This window comes from Desmodus rotundus, chromosome 1 (assembly GCF_022682495.2).
Source record: "Desmodus rotundus isolate HL8 chromosome 1, HLdesRot8A.1, whole genome shotgun sequence".
Classification (NCBI taxonomy): domain Eukaryota; kingdom Metazoa; phylum Chordata; class Mammalia; order Chiroptera; family Phyllostomidae; genus Desmodus; species Desmodus rotundus.
The window spans coordinates 34,415,215-34,430,972 of record NC_071387.1 but is presented as its reverse complement, the minus strand read 5'-3'; the positions used below and the strand labels follow the sequence as shown (position 1 = coordinate 34,430,972).

The window sequence follows — 15,758 nt, the reverse complement described above, 5'->3', positions numbered from 1 at the left end:
TTCTTACCTGGGTGTCAGTCTCCATTAAGGCCCTGCATTGAATGTTCCTCACTATGAAGTTCAGGCAGGTGCTGAAAGGTGAACGATGGCTGCTTGAGTGAGGGAGAAGTTTTCTGCTCCAAGCACTCCCCATCCTTTATAGGATGATGCAGGTTTTATGCAGGTCCTTTCTACCAGGCTCTCAAGGAATGTGAAATATTCGGATGTCAACTTTACTCCTGAAGGGTTTCAGAATCAGACTGATGACTGCATCTCAGCCAGCACTTTTAGATTCTCTCGGAGGAGCCCCCAACATGCTCAGGTGGAAGGCCTCAGTGTTTCACAGAAAACACAATGTAATACAATCTTTTTTGGGGGATTTACTGTAATTTATTGAGTAAATCCTTTCTCCTCTTGTAGATCTTGTGTGCTAGCCTCAGGAAGATGGCTGGGGGCAGGGGCAGTGAGTGCTGCTCAGTGAGACCTATAAGGCAGCTGTAACTATCTTCCTCATTTTGCATAAACACAGCCTGCAGATTCAGCTGCTGGTAGAGCGCCTTCACCTGGGCTACCTTCTCAGCCTCTTTCTGCCCCGAGTTCTCCTACGCAATCTGGCACTGTTTAGGAGAGGCCCATTGCAGACACTGAACCCCCAGCCAGCTGCATTTGTTGCTCCGGATGTCAGTGCCAATCTTGCCCACCACAATGGAGTCCCCAAACAGGTCACGGTAACCATCCTGAATCTGAAGGAGCTCCCTCATCTCCAGCAGAATCATCTTGTCATTGGCACATCCCTCCTCCCATCAATGCTCGCCATATATGTGGCAGCAACTACAGGAAGGTAGAAGGAGTAGAAAGCTGTCTTGTACTTGACAATAGATTGATACCTCTTTTCAGTGAATCTGCCAAGATCCACGCTGCCTTGTGGGGCTGTGATGGGGTCCAGGGTCTGTCTAATCTCAGTCTGATAGCAACTCTGCAGGAAGAACTCAATTAGGTTCGGGATATAGGGCTGCTCCTAGCAGTAGGGCTTCAGCAGTCGGTAGACACAAGCTTCCAGAACACAGCATCATTAATGACACCCAAACCTATGCCTGGCTTCTGATACCAGCAGATTTGTCCCTGTCAGGTGAGGGATGAATCCATAATGCTATCTGACACAGGGAAGAAAGCTTGGAGCATTTCCACACACCAGCCCAGAGCTGTGGCCTGCTGGAGACTATCAGCATCCAGCTTTCCTGGTTTCACCGGATCCTGGAATGTTACCAGCACTGTCATACCCTGCTGGTATTTGCCTCCAATGACAACGTACTCCAGAACCTCCTTGAGGGCAATAACATCTCCTATTTCTGCATGCTCCGTGTAATCCTCACTCAGGACCCTGACAATCTAGGAGAAGTGCTGAATCAAATTCTGCTTTTTTTTTTTTTTTGTAAAAAACATCCAATTTCTGGTCTCCATTCATTCTGAGGGAGGACTAAAGTACTCTGTTGATGGATGCGGGTTCTTGGCCCTGTAATACAATCATAACTCTACGTTCCCCCGCAACCATCCTGGAGAGTTCCCAGACATGAACCCGGGCACTAACCCGGAGCTGTTGGAATGGAGAGGGTGGGGTGCATGAACAATGGGCAGGCAGCTATTTTACTTGTGCCACCATAGGACTTTCAAACCAAAATGGATACAAAGTGGACAGAATTATTAAAAGAAACTTGCATGGATATACACTATGGATTTGAGTTAACTTATTGAATGGCCACTATAAATCTAGTACAAAAGAAGTTCAAGATACTGTTTTGGTCTTAGGAGGAGAGAGGCTACTTTATTTTAACATAATTTCAGACACACACAGTCCTGTCTGGTGTGATACAGACTCAGTCCTTTAGTGAAAAGTGAGGTCAGTGTGCACAGAGGCCTGGGGAAAAGAAATTGATTTAAGGTACTAGACTGGGAAACGCAGTTCTGTTTCCTTCTGAATGGATCCACAGTGGTGCTGGAAAACCATCTGGAGAAATGCAGCCCCAGGAGTAATAGCATGCTGTAATGCATTTGATTAAAAAGAGGAAGAAAAAGCCATGGTGTGTGTGATTCTCATGCTAGGAATGGGGAGCAGGCAGCCTGCAAGTTGTGGCCCATGGAGATTTCGCCTGGATTACTTTAAAAGCACTTTTGCAGAGCCAAGCAAATGAAAGTCATGTGTTTATTCATCAAGGAGACCTTCTCTTGGGAATATTCTTCTGCAGTTGTATAAAGAGACAAAACCTCCACATTTTTAATCTTCCAGGCAAGAACTTTTAAGCACTGGAAAAGCAATGACTGGAAGAATGAGTTTGGATGTCTCAGAAATCCTGATAAAGTTCAGGAACTTGTCCAGGCTCTTTGAACTTTTTGGCTGCGTCGTATTGGATTCTCTGTCTGTGCTAGCGAGTTCACTTGCAGACACAGTGTTTTCATTAAGGGCTTAGCCCCAGAGAAGCAAAGGTAACAAACTCTGAGACACTGAGTCTTGAGTGTGAGTTGTCTGAATATCCCCATATTTCCACAGGCTTCAGTGGGAGTTTGAGAGACATGCTGGGGTTATTTATTTCATCTGGGGGGAATCTTCTACCAATCAAAAATATCTTTGAGGTACTTTAGTGGTCAGATTCCAAGCCTCTCATTCAAGTGGTATCAGGACAATGCAAAGGGTCTCATCATAACATCACAGGACTAGTGGCATGAGGCATTCCCCTTCATTGTTTAAAACTTTAGAAGGTGGACACTCCAAGTCAGGAAGCCAACACTGCTTCATGCCTTTGGTTTGGATCATGGGAAACGGGGTTCAACCACAGACAGTCTACTTCGGCAGACTGTGATTCTCTGTATAGACATGGTGACCCGTTCTGAGTTTCAGGGCCCTTGGTAAATGTTTTTAGATATGTGAAGTATAGAAAATTACGGAAACGAGCTTTTGTTTTCTCATCACACTTAATTTTGTATGCCATTGGAAACAAATGGAGCTGCTTTTGTGGTAATACGATTTAGGTAATATGCATTAGTTACCTATTGCTGCTAATGTTTAACAGATTACCCCAGAATTCTGCAGATTAAAACAACCAATATTTATTGTCTTACAGTTTTGTGGATCAGAATTTAGGCATGGTTGAGTTGGGTGGTTCTGGCTCAGAGTCTCTCAGGAGGTTGTGGTCAAGATGCCAGCTTGGGCTGCAGCCTTCAGAAGGCTTGCCTGGGGCTAGGTGGTCTGGTTCCAAGGTGGCCCCATTGCATGGCTGTCGCAGGAGACCTTAGCTCCTTGCTGAGTGGGCCTCTCCGTGGAGCTGTGTGAGAGTCCTCATGACATGGCAGCTGGCCTCCCCCAGAGTGGACAGAGAAGGGGGGGGCAAGCAGGAAGCCCCAGTGCCTTGACCCAATTTTGGAAGTCACACACTTTTCTTCTGCCCTATTCTCTTCCTTAGAAGTGAGTCACTATGTATAGGATACTTTTAAGGGGAGAAATTTTAATGTCCAGATTTTGCTGGGAGGAGTATCAAATAATTTGTGGAAATATTTTAAAATCAACACATCATGAGCCTCAGAAGTCATTGACATGGATGTGAATCTCAGGTCCACCACCCATTCATTGTATCTCTGGGGAAAGTCGATGAATCTTTGAGTTTCAGTCCACTCACGTATGAAGTGGTATTCAAAAGACCTACTATGCAGTGTTATTCTGAGGATTAGAAATTATGCTTTGAAGTATTTCAATTAGCCTCCCGCCTTAGTTGGAGCACCATAACAAGTAGATTTGATAGTGAGAATGAAAATGATGATGATGATGTTAAATGATCTTGGGAAAGTGAGATGATTTCTCTGAGCTGCATTTGACTTACAATACCTACCTCCTGAGACAATTGTTAAGATTAAATACTATAGCTTTTGAAAAAGCAGTTCCTGGAACAAAGTATATTAGTCTTCCTAGTGTTCTGGAGAAATGCTATATTTCAGTTGTTCTTCTTACTAAAAAAAACCCATCATATTTAAAATGGAAACATTAGCTATCATTAATGTCATAAATACTAAAATTCTTAGAGTATACCCACTGAGAAAAACAGTGAACTCACATTTTAAAATCTACTCATCTGGACAAAAGGGTTCATCTTTCCTCCATTACAGGGGCAGTTTCTTGCATGATTCCTGGCACTGATTGGCTGTTCTGGGTCAGCCAGTCTCTTCGTGTTGTTGTACCTTGAGATGACATTTATTGTGCCCTCTTACAGAGAATAGTGTAGAGCTGACCATAAAATACACTTGTACACACACACACCCCCATCTGTCATTTAGTGTGTCGTTTAGTGCATTGTTACCATCTGAAAATGATTATCCTGTGGATGGCGATGCAATTGGATATAAAAAGGGATGGAAAATATCAGAGCGAGGCGTTTGGTGGCAAATGGTTTTTACTGTTCCAAAATGATGCTTTGCCGGAAAGCCAGGGGGACCTTTGGTATGACGATAAGGCTAAACCATTACCTGGTGTGGTGTATCTGCCCAGTAGAGCAGTCAGATATCGGACCCCAAGCTCAGAACAGTAGCAGGGTGGCCCATTCAGCACTCATTTTTTAAAAAACTAGGTCTCTTGTTCCCCAAGAACGTTTAATTGAACTGGATACGAGCAGTTCCTGGTGTAAAGTAGTAAGTTTGGCTCCAGCAAAGGCCCATTTATGCATGGTAATTTCAAGGTTCCTGGAATTTAAGGTAAAGTTGGGAAAGCCACAGCAACTTTGAGGAGCAAGGAAAAGGAGTGCTGGAACAGTGATCCAAACGTGGGAAGAACAAAGAACAAAGACCATTATCTTCCTGCTCTGGGAAGACACTGCTTCCCTCCATTCCACCTCTTCTTAGTCAAAGGCGGGGTGGGTGGGGTGGTTCCAGTTTTCCCTGGAATGAATCGTCAAAACTTTCCCCTCCAGGCTTCAAACATGCTCTCCTCTGAGCTGCTCAGCACGTTGTCAAACCAGTCTTTACTTGAAAGACATATGGCATCAACACAAAAGATGTCATACAAGTCCCTGCCCACCCCAGCCCTACTTTCTGAAAGATGTTATATCCTGGGTCTGCAGCCCACAGAGTGAAGACTGAGGCAAGCAGGGGGTCCTGCAGAAAAAGCTGCCAGGGGCCAGAGACCCCCATTTGGAGAAGGTCCTTGGCTAGTTCCTGCAGAACAAATGAGGGAGAAAAACTTGACAAGGAGGGGCGGGGTGGGTGGGAGGAGACAAAGCAGAGGCAATGGGAAACGTGGGTTTCATGGAGCTTGCAAACCTGAACTCGAATATTAAAAATGCTTTCATCAGTCTCCTTAATCCAGAGAAATTCTTTTTGGCTTAGATGGGAGGAAAAATCAGTCCCTTAAGGGGAAAGCAAGAGGAGAAGGAGGTAATAAGGATGTGAGTCAGACGGGGAATTGCTGGCAAACGCATTCACTTCAGGAGGCAGAGGAGGACTGTTTGCAGCTGAGCTAACGTTGCAGACCACTGATAATGTCTGCCTGAACTTTATTGATTTCTCCCTTTAGCTATGAAGAAGCTTTCACTCCATGTAGTGGAGGAAAAGTTAAAAAATTTTTTTCTCCCTGGTTCACCTCATCTCTGGGGAATACGCGGCACTTGGGCTCCAAAGCTGTGTTTTTCTTTGGGTTTTGCCTTTTAATAGGGTTTGCAGAAAGTGGTTATAGACATTTGAGGGAAATAAAGCTTGTGGTTTATTAACAGAGCTGTTTTTAATCAGCAGTGATTTGACTAGGGTAACATTAGAGCTACAAGACTGATAGCTGATACTATGATTTTCTATGCTTTTAACCCCAAACTGAAGTCTTGTGGATTCACTGACAGAAATGCATTTGTTTCCCTGGCCAGGCTGTGGGGAGTGCGTGTTTTGTGAGGTCAGGATCAGGGGAAGACAGGAGAGGGTGGGGGCTGGGGCAGCTGCCTCAGGGAGTCTTCTCAGCTGGAATTCCAGCTGTTAAGAAGCAAGCCTTGGAGACCCAGGGCTTACTGAGGCAAGTGGAAGTGAGAGGAAGGAGTGGAGGGCAGGTTCAAATTCCTTTCTGGCCACTCCAGGTCGGGACCCTGATGGCCAAGTATTTATTCGCATGTTTTCCCACACCTGAGGTGCTACCTCAGGTGATGACACATCCCATGTTCCAGATGTTATAAATAATGTTGTTTTTTCTTTCTATTACAAAAGTTGAAAAAGTCTAGGCCCCTTCCCAGGCAGAAGGCTAATCTCCTGTCCCACCCAGAACAAAATCTTCTGGATCTCTCCCACCCAGTCTATTAACATGACCTCCACCAAGTATCACCGCCAATATCCCAGCAAACAGTTCTCTGCAAGAGTAAGACACTTTGTTTTCTTAAAAAGTATGTTTTTTTTAAAAAAGGAGAAACAGACGCAGCATGTACCTTCCTCGAGCTGACTGCTCAGAAGACAAGTGGGATGGTGCACAGAGCCCGGAGAGCCCTGGCAGCGAGGGCCGTGAGTGAAGGGGCTCATCCTGCAGCCGTTTGTCGTGTTCTGCGTCCCTGCGTTTACCTGTGTACAAGCTATTCTTCCCAGCACAGAGAGTGTTTTGGGTGTTTAGAGGTTTTTTTTATTTTTCTTGTTCTCATGCCAGAGAGGCACTGGCCAATCCCTAGTGTCTCCCTTGGTGTCCCTGGTGAACGGGCAACACCACGTAACCAGGAAATGGCTGCCCAAGGTGATGGTGGAACCAGGCATGTGGCAAGGGAAGAATCTGAGAGAGCACCCTGCTCTGCGTAAGATTTAGCGCACCTCTACCCACCCAGCACCCCTTGCTTCCTCTTGCCCCTCCCTCTGACCGCACTGCCCTCACGTCCCTCTTCAGTGAGTGCCTCCTGGGGAGGCTGCGCCTTCACAGCACCAACTCCTTTTAGGGGCCTGCCCCTGACTCAGAGGGGTGGGCCTGCAGAAACCATGTCTTACCTCCCTTGGCTGAGATGTAGGTGCCCCGTTCTGGAGCCATAGATTCTCTTTCTCGGGAACATGAAATCATAGTGATGAATAGCAGAGACCAGGATTTGTTAGAACTGAGTCTCTTCAAGGACACGGTTCTAGAGCAGTAGTCGCCCAGTGTTTCTTTTTCATTACGCGTGGGTTAAAAAAGTGGGCCTTGCGTTCCCAATGTATTCACATTTATGTATTTAGGGGTTATATACATGTACTCCTATTACTATTGCTATTAGTATCTCAAGGCATACTACATACTAAGTGTCTTTAAAAATAAAAAGTACATTTGGCCCTGCTGGCAGCAAGCATACCTAGTGCCCAGATCTTTCTAAGACCCTTCTACATCAGGAAGAAGCGGAACTTCTTAGATAAACGGTTGACTCTAGGACCGGGGAAGGAAATATGCTGGAGATTAGCGTGGAGAACATTGCAGTGCTGGAAAGTAAGGACTTGCTCAAACAAAACAACAGAATATCAGGGACATGTCAAAGCGACACGGGAGCCAACTGCCAGAGCGCTTTGTTGTGCGGGCTGTCCTGTGCTGGTGGTGTGTTCAGCGGTGTCCCTGGCCTCTACCTGTTAGACGCTTGTCCAGTGGTGACAACCAACAATATCCAAATGTTGCCGAGTGTTGCTAAATATTCCCCTTGGGGGACAAAATCGCACCCTTCCCAGCTGAGAACCATTTCGCTTAAAGAAACGATTGAGTGTGAGGGCCGGTGTCAGATTAAAAAAGTTTAAGAACATACTCCTGAGTAAAAAGTGGCCATCCTAATTTTTCCAACTGCACACCCGTGTGTTTGTGTGTGTTTATTTATTTATGTATCATTGTTAGGTGAATTCGAGGAGGCGACTAGGTGATTATTCATACGGAGCCAGTGCTGACCGAGTATGAGATGACAGTGTCATAAAAGTAAGGAAGAACAAACCACAACAGGCCTCCGAAAAAACAAGGAGCAGAGGAACCACAAGCATCTGAGGGTCTGAGAGTGGGAACGATGTCTCCACACACTGGGTTTGTTGCCTCCTAGTAAACGCGGTTAAACAGATATTTACTGAGCGCTTGCTCTGAACCAGGCTCGTGCTACATGCTGGTCTTCTCCGTAATCCTCCTTCACATGCCGCTTGCTTGTCCCCAAACCATTCCTTCCCTCAAGGTTCTCATGATGTTGACTAGAGGGCCTGGGACGCCCTCCCTGGCTCCACAGGGGGCCTGACTCCTTGGAGACAAACCACATGCTCAGGCCTTTCCCTGTCAACAAAAATGTCTAAGACTCCTTATCTCTGCTGTCTGTTATATGTAAGTGTGTATATACACACACACACATAAACACGCACATGGTTATTACATAATATATACATATAGTAATGGAGTTAGCTAACACCTTCATCACCTCATTAATTATTGTTTATTATTTGTGGTGAGAAGATTTAAGATCTACTCTCTTAGCAATTTTCAAGTGTATGTGGTATTATTAACTATAAGCACCTAGTTGTACATTAGGTTACCAGAATTTATTTATCGTATTCTGGAAGTCTGCACCCTTGACCAAAATCTCCCCATTTCTCCCACACTCCAAACCCTGGTAACTACCATTCTACTCTGTTTCTGCAAGTTTGACTTGTTTAGATTTCACATGTAAGTGATATCACACAGTGTTTGTCTTTCTCTGGCTAACTTACTTCACATAACATAACACCCTCACGGTTCCATCCATGCTGTTGCAAATAGCAGGATTTTCCACTTTCTCGTGGCTAAATAGTATTCCATTGTCTACATACGCCACATCTTCTTTATCCATTCATCCATTTGACACTTAGGTTCTTTCTACGTCTTGGCTATTGTGAGTAACGCTGCAATGAACAGGAGGATGCAGGTATCTCTTTGAGATCCTGATTTCATTTCCTTTGGGTATTTAGCCTGCACGGGGTATATCTGTCCTTTTAATCGTACCCTTCCTTAAATGCCCTCAATCAATTATCACTTTTTCTATGAAATCAGAAGTTGTTTATTTTATCTGCAAACCCCCATGGCTCTCCCAGTGCCCCGACAAAGGTACAATAGCCTATACACCTCTTCCCTGATAAGACTATACACTCCTGTTGCCATTAGAAAATTATTATTATTATTATTATTAATCTTTGCATTCTTTGCTAAAAGTGCTCAAAAATTTACTTAACTAAAAGCTATTTTAACTAAGGTATAACTTACCATTAATAAACTAATGTGTTACTCCCTCATCTGGTTGACATATTCCCATTTCAATAGGAACTTCTTTCTGGAGAAATACAATACTAAACTTAAAGCTGAGAGTGGGCATTTAGAGTTTGAACTCAGGTTTATTTTAGTATTATAATTTAGGGCAGGCTTTAATTCTGACTCCAAATTCCACCCTGTGGGTGGAGCCCTAGTCTACTTATCTGTGAGACTTGTTTTGACCTTAATTCTTAATACATGGGGATCAAGGTTGACGAACTGGATTCTTATGGAAAATATTCTTTTTAGACATGGCTTGTGTTAGACTTTTCTGTTTAACCAACCACCCCCAAACTAAGTAACTTAAGGTGACGATAAAATATTTTTCAGGCTGCTGTGGTTGGTGAGACAGTTCCTCTGCTATTTTCTCCTGGGATCACTCACAGAGATACATTCATCTTGGGGGTCAGCTGGGCCCGTGGATCAAAAATGACCTCACTCCCATGACTGGCAGGTGGTGCTGACTCTTGGCCTGGATACCTGGGTTCTCCTCCACATGTTCTCTCATCCTCCAAGAAGGTAGCTCAGCTTCCTTACCTGGCTGCCTCAAGGTAGTATTCCAAGATGGCAAGAGCAAAAGCTACAAGGCCTCTTTAAACCAAGGCTCCAGAATTCATACAACATCAATTCTACAACATCCTATTGGTTAAAACAAGTCACAAGGCCAGCCCAGAATGAAAGATAAGGAAATAGACTCCACCTCTTGATGGGAAGAACCTTTGAAATCTACCGCAGACAGCTATGAGGCATCCCCATGATTCAGACCCAAATCACTGAGATTACCACTTAGTGCTTTGCAGAACTCCTCTTTTTATTCTGCTCTCAAAAGGACAGAGGAAGGGGTACCAATGGTATGACATCCTCAAGGACTTATCTCTTTGCCCAGAGATAGGAGAATTTGTTCTGTCTCATTTGTGGGGAAGAGCCCTTCCTTGGCTGACCACCATGTATTTCAGGAAACCTAAGTGATGGCAGGATACTGCCAACATTGCCAAATCATGTTTTGCAAGTGATGGTAACTTCCTAAAGACTGAGTCTTACCTAAGCCTAAGAATATGAAGTAACCAGAGGAATATCATAATAAAACTATAAAATACTGAGCTTGACTGAGAAGAATTCAGAGGCAGGAGTGAGAAGATTCTATCATTCATAGACAATTTAACAATTCCCCCAAATATAATCTTTTCTCTGCCCTGAACAGTTTGGAAATAAGAACGAGTGAGATGCAGTGAGTTCCCTGGTCATGCCCCTTTGTGCAAACCCGAGAGAACATTACATATAACATCCCTTTGCACAGTCAGGGAAGGGGACATGTGTGTATTCACCCTGCACCTCATTCAATGCTCACAACCAGGATCAGAGGGAAGGATTGATGTTACATAGCTGAGGAGATGGTTTCTTAGAGGTTAAGAAATTGTTTAATGTTTCATAACTAGTAAGAATTGGAACTAGGATTCGTGCTCAGTTCCAGGTTTATCTGAAGCTAGATTCACCGCCGCCGCCCTGTCTCCCAGGAGGAGGGACTCGAAAGACCTGCCAAATACACCCTGCCTTGAATAAAGGAATACAAGAAGCCAAGGCCTTGAAAGAAAAGAATCCCAGAGAGTGAAGTGCTGGAGGGAATTTTTGAGATGGCCCAGAGGCTTCATGTTACTTTATCTCTTTCTTTAAACAAAAGATTCAACAAAAAAAGACTTTTGAAGTAAACAGGGTGGAGACAGAGAGGGAGGAGTGGCTGCAGACTGAAGATGTGTGCTCTGGCTTCCAGTGAGGTCTCTGTGACCAAGAAGCATTTCGCATCAGCCCAGGGGCAGTTCAAAGAACTTTCTGGTGTGTTGTCCAGGCCAGCCTGGGCTTCCCAGCCAAGCATGTGATATGACTAGGACTAGGGTGGTTTAGGGTGATCCTGGAAAAAGCTACTCGTTGATTTCATTCAGGTCAGTCCAGCATTGTGTAGGGGCATCATTTGTCTTCGTACATATGACCCTGTGCTTTGCAAAGTATTATCATCCCATACTGCATATACATAAGTATCTGGGGACAATCTATTGAGATATTAATTTTTATCTTATTTTCACGTAAAATTTTATGCCTTGTTCCACTTCGGATAGTGGCTGTCTGGGGACTGATACCCAATACTGAGGCCTTGAGAGGGGAACGGAGAGTTTCCTATTGCACAGTCTGGTGCTGGGCTCCATACCTTGTGAAGTGTTGCATTTTTTGGCCTATCCCGTGTGTGCTCAGGACTGACTCATGATGAAGAAGGGGCCCACTCAAAGGCAGGTGTAGAAGAAGAAAGGACTGAGGGAACCCTGTCTCTCATAGACTAAGGGTCAGGATAACCAGGGAATCCATTCTAAAATGATGGAAGAGAGAAGGGGACCCCCAAACACTGGCATCAGATGTCCTGCTAGTCACACTCATAAGAATGTGGAACCAGATTCATCTACTCTGGAAGAATAAGAAAGTGGCATGTCTCTTGTATTCCAGGGTCGTGGGGAAAATTTACTCATTACCATATATATAAAGTGTGTGTGTGTGTATACAAGTACATATAATATTTTCTGGTATTTCACATTCTTTAGTCTCTTAAAAAAGATTTTATTTATTTAGTTTTAGAGAGATGGGCATGGAAGGAGAAAGAGATGGAGAGAAACATCAATGTGTGAGAGATACATCAATCAGTTGCCTCTCACAGACCCTCAACCAGAGACCTGGCAACCCTGGCATGTGCCCCAACTGGGAATTGAACCAGTGGCCTTTCTGTTCACAGGCCAGTGCTCAGTCCACTGAGCCACACCAGCCAGGGCCACATTCTTTAGTCTTACTTGTCCTATTAAGCTCTCAGGGATGTAAAAATCATTTTTATACTTGTGTGTTCCTTGGTTCTAGGCCCATAACAGTTGCCATAGTACACATGTGTTGCTTCTGATGCTTGCAACATATTGAAAGTTTATTGAGGATTATCAACAAGATTCTTAAATCTTCCAACTATTTTAACAAGAGGAATCAACCAAAAAGTGAGACTGAGCCTGTTAGTCCCAGAAGCTAACACAAGGGTGTCAGCCCTCCCTTGAATTTAGGATGGCTGGCATCTAGGTGCTCACTCTGAAAAGAAGAGAGACACCCAGCCACCCTGCCTCTGTGACATTCATGATCACATGGAGAGATCTTGTCCAGTGTTCACCTTAGAAAATACACTGTCCTGTTAGTCTTTCTCTCATTCCAGCTGATGACTCCAGTCCTCTAGAAACCAGCACCAATCACCTGGCAGCTTAGCAGTTTGAATAGAGCTTCCTTTTCAACTTAAGGGTAATTATGCACTATATTACATTGATAGCGAGACTGACTTTCAGCAAGCCAGGCTGGGCTCTGCTCCTGTTTTCATTTATGTAAAAGGGTGTTGGGTTCTTGGGTGGGTGTGGGTGGATCAGGGCTCCTCTGGCTTTTAGAGGCCACATTTCCACACTGGGCATTGGGAAGTCATAGTTGTCCATTTGAGTCACTAAGGGTGATACTTGTTCTCCACATTCTTCAGTATGAGTGTGTGTATGTGGGTGGGGTGGGGGATCTCAGAGTCCATTTCTCCACCTGCTCCGAAAGTGCTTGGTAAGTGGAGATACAGAATGTTGAGTAGAAAGTTTTGTTTTTTTAAACAAGTTCACATAGGCTGAATGTTTCTTTAGCATAGCTGATACTATCAGATTTGGAAACTGGGCTTTCCATTTGGGAAATGAGGAAGTAGGGTAATTTACTTAAAGGCTATATCATTTGAAAAGTGATCTTTCTGTTTTCTATGCACATAAGTAATATATTTTTATTGTAGAAAATGGGGGAGAACCAAAATCACAAAGACAAAATTAAAATTACCTATAATTCTGCCATTAATATTTGTATTGAAGGTTAAAAATAGTGTACATATATGTAGGCATGTGTGTAACATAATGTGATATATAACTTTAAAAATATTTTCATGGACATGGACAACAGTGTGGGAATTAACTGTGGGAGCAGGGGGTAGGATGGGTGGAGGAAGGCAAAGGGGGAAAAACTGGGACAACTGTAACAGAATAACAATAAAAAACAATAATAAAAATATTTTATTGCATTATATTACAAGTTTTTCCTATGAAATTGAGAACATATATATTATATTGCAACTTAAGTAGTATGTATTTTCAGATTCTCTTGAAAAATGAGGGAATCTGGAAATACACAAAAAGTGAGTGATATAAATAAGTGAACACTTGAAGGAAGGACAAATGAATGAACTTGTACATATGAAGAACCTGGGGCCAGATGTATCTGCTCTGGAAGAATAAGAAAGTAGCGTGTCTCTTATACTCCAGTACTGTGGGGCAAATTTGCTCATCCACTTGGCAAGGGTGGACTTACAACCCTTCTGAAAATGTTAAACTAGAGGAAACCTGAGAGATTTAGACTAACCATCTTATAATGGAATGATATTTCGCTTCAACCCGACTCTATCCCCAAAACACACACCCACACATACACATACTATTGAAATACTAACTCTAGTTTATCTCACTCTGAACTTGCCTGGAATAGGAAGTCGGCTTCTATAGACTCGACTCTCAGAAACACAAACAATGAACCTCTCTGTCTCCTCACCTCTCTCTTTGTTTTCTCTCTCTCTCTTGCACACACACACACATACATACCACCACCACCTTTCCCCACGTGTAAATAAATCACTCATGTGGGAAGCTCTTATGTAATTCCAGAGATTTCATCATTGCTTATGTTGGGCTGAATATTAGGTGTTATTTTTCTTTTTCTCTTTTTGGCATCATAACCTTTCTCTTCAGAGATAAACTATGATTTAACAAAGCTCCAAATGAAACCTGCCCAGTTCTTCTGAGGTCAACTGCTTCTGACTCAAGCAAATGTTAAATTGCTTTGAGACTTTGGTTGTACTCTTATGCCTTCCAAACACTGCAGAAAAATGAAAAATGGGAAAACAAACATAAGTCAAAAAATATGGGATAAAAGTAATCATTTCCCTCTCCTTCAATTTTGGTTAGAGGTTAAGAACAGGGTTTTGGTAACAGAGAGACCTGACCTGAATCCTGACTTTGCTACACTTAGTCCTGTGACCTTGAACATTAACCTCCACCTCTTAAAGTTACAGTTGCCTCATTAATAAAATGGGGATAATAGTAGTCCTATTTTATAAGATCATTGTTAGGATTAAACAAAATAGTAGGTGTGCAGTAACAGGGACTTTTAAATCTAAACAGTTATAATTTGATATAATAATTAGTCTCTTCTTAATTCAATATTGCCGGGTTAACATTAACTTGACACTTAGGAGGTATAGAATTAACCACAAAATTCATTATGTTTCCTCCTCAAATACTGATTCCTTTTTGTTTGAATGTTTAACATAAATACAAATATGGATAGCATCTATGAGGGGATCTGATAGGAAGCATTCACACAATTAGAAAGAATCTAATATGGTAAAAACAAGTGAATACCCAATCAGATCTTCCTGGGATTTGTATCTACAGCATGTCATTATCCATAATGCAATTTTGTCTCTTGGTCCCAGTACAATATTCAGATTATAAATCAATGGCCTTGATTGGCACATTACCCAGTGTAGTCAATATTGCTTCATGAGAATGGTTGTAAGAGAAACCTAATTCTGTTAAAGATTTAGTTACAAGGGAGAATGTCAAAGCCAATGAAGTATGATGCTGTCATGGGACTGGGGTTTAGCACCATGAAACTGATCATCCATGAGTCACTTTTTGGCTGGAACATGGGGAGCCTCCAGGGAGCACTAACAGGGTTCGCAAGCGTTCTGGCAGCCATCTCTGTGCTGTGTGTTCTGCCCAAGCTGCACAGACCATGAGACGGGGCAAGAGGGTCCAAGAGGGGTAATGTTTCATGGATTAATTCCTTCTGGTACATTCAGAGTGTCAGGGTTTTGAGAGAACACTGTGTTGATTTGTGTTTGGTGTTGAATCAGATGGGGTGAGAAACCAGGACGACACACGGAGGTTTCACTCTTAAGGTGTTTATGAAGATGTCCACATGGGCCCAGAGAGCTTATCAACAGTTTATGAGAGAGGCGCAGAATCAGGATTGGGGCAAATAAAAACCTCCCAGGTCTCCTAAGAGTTGATAGGAGATACAAAATAGATAAAAGAGCCAAGGAAGAAAGAGATGGGAGCCAGACCCTGAAGTGTGTCCATCACTGTGGCATGTTCCATGGCTCCTTCCTGAAGGTCTGTGACATCTTTCTGAGCCATATTGCTACAGACGAAACTACAGAGACTCGCTACAGACGAAACTACAGAGACTCCCTACAGACTGTGCTGAGATGAAGCTGAATGTGACAGCACATTTTCTTCTCTCGAGTTTCTCCTTTATGTATGTGTTGTTTGCCCCTGGCCATCATGGTCTGCTCTCTCCAGCCTGCAAAAAGTGGCATTTTTTAATTGAATTTCTAAGTTGGCATTGGTTAATAAAATTATATAGGTTTCAGGTA

The 15,758-nt window shown here is 43.3% G+C and overlaps 1 pseudogene; it reads right to left on the bottom strand.

The window, feature by feature from the left end:
* Positions 1 to 359: 359 nt before the first annotated feature.
* LOC112304611 (farnesyl pyrophosphate synthase pseudogene) lies at positions 360 to 1,444 on the bottom strand (annotated as a pseudogene).
* Positions 1,445 to 15,758: the final 14,314 nt, after the last annotated feature.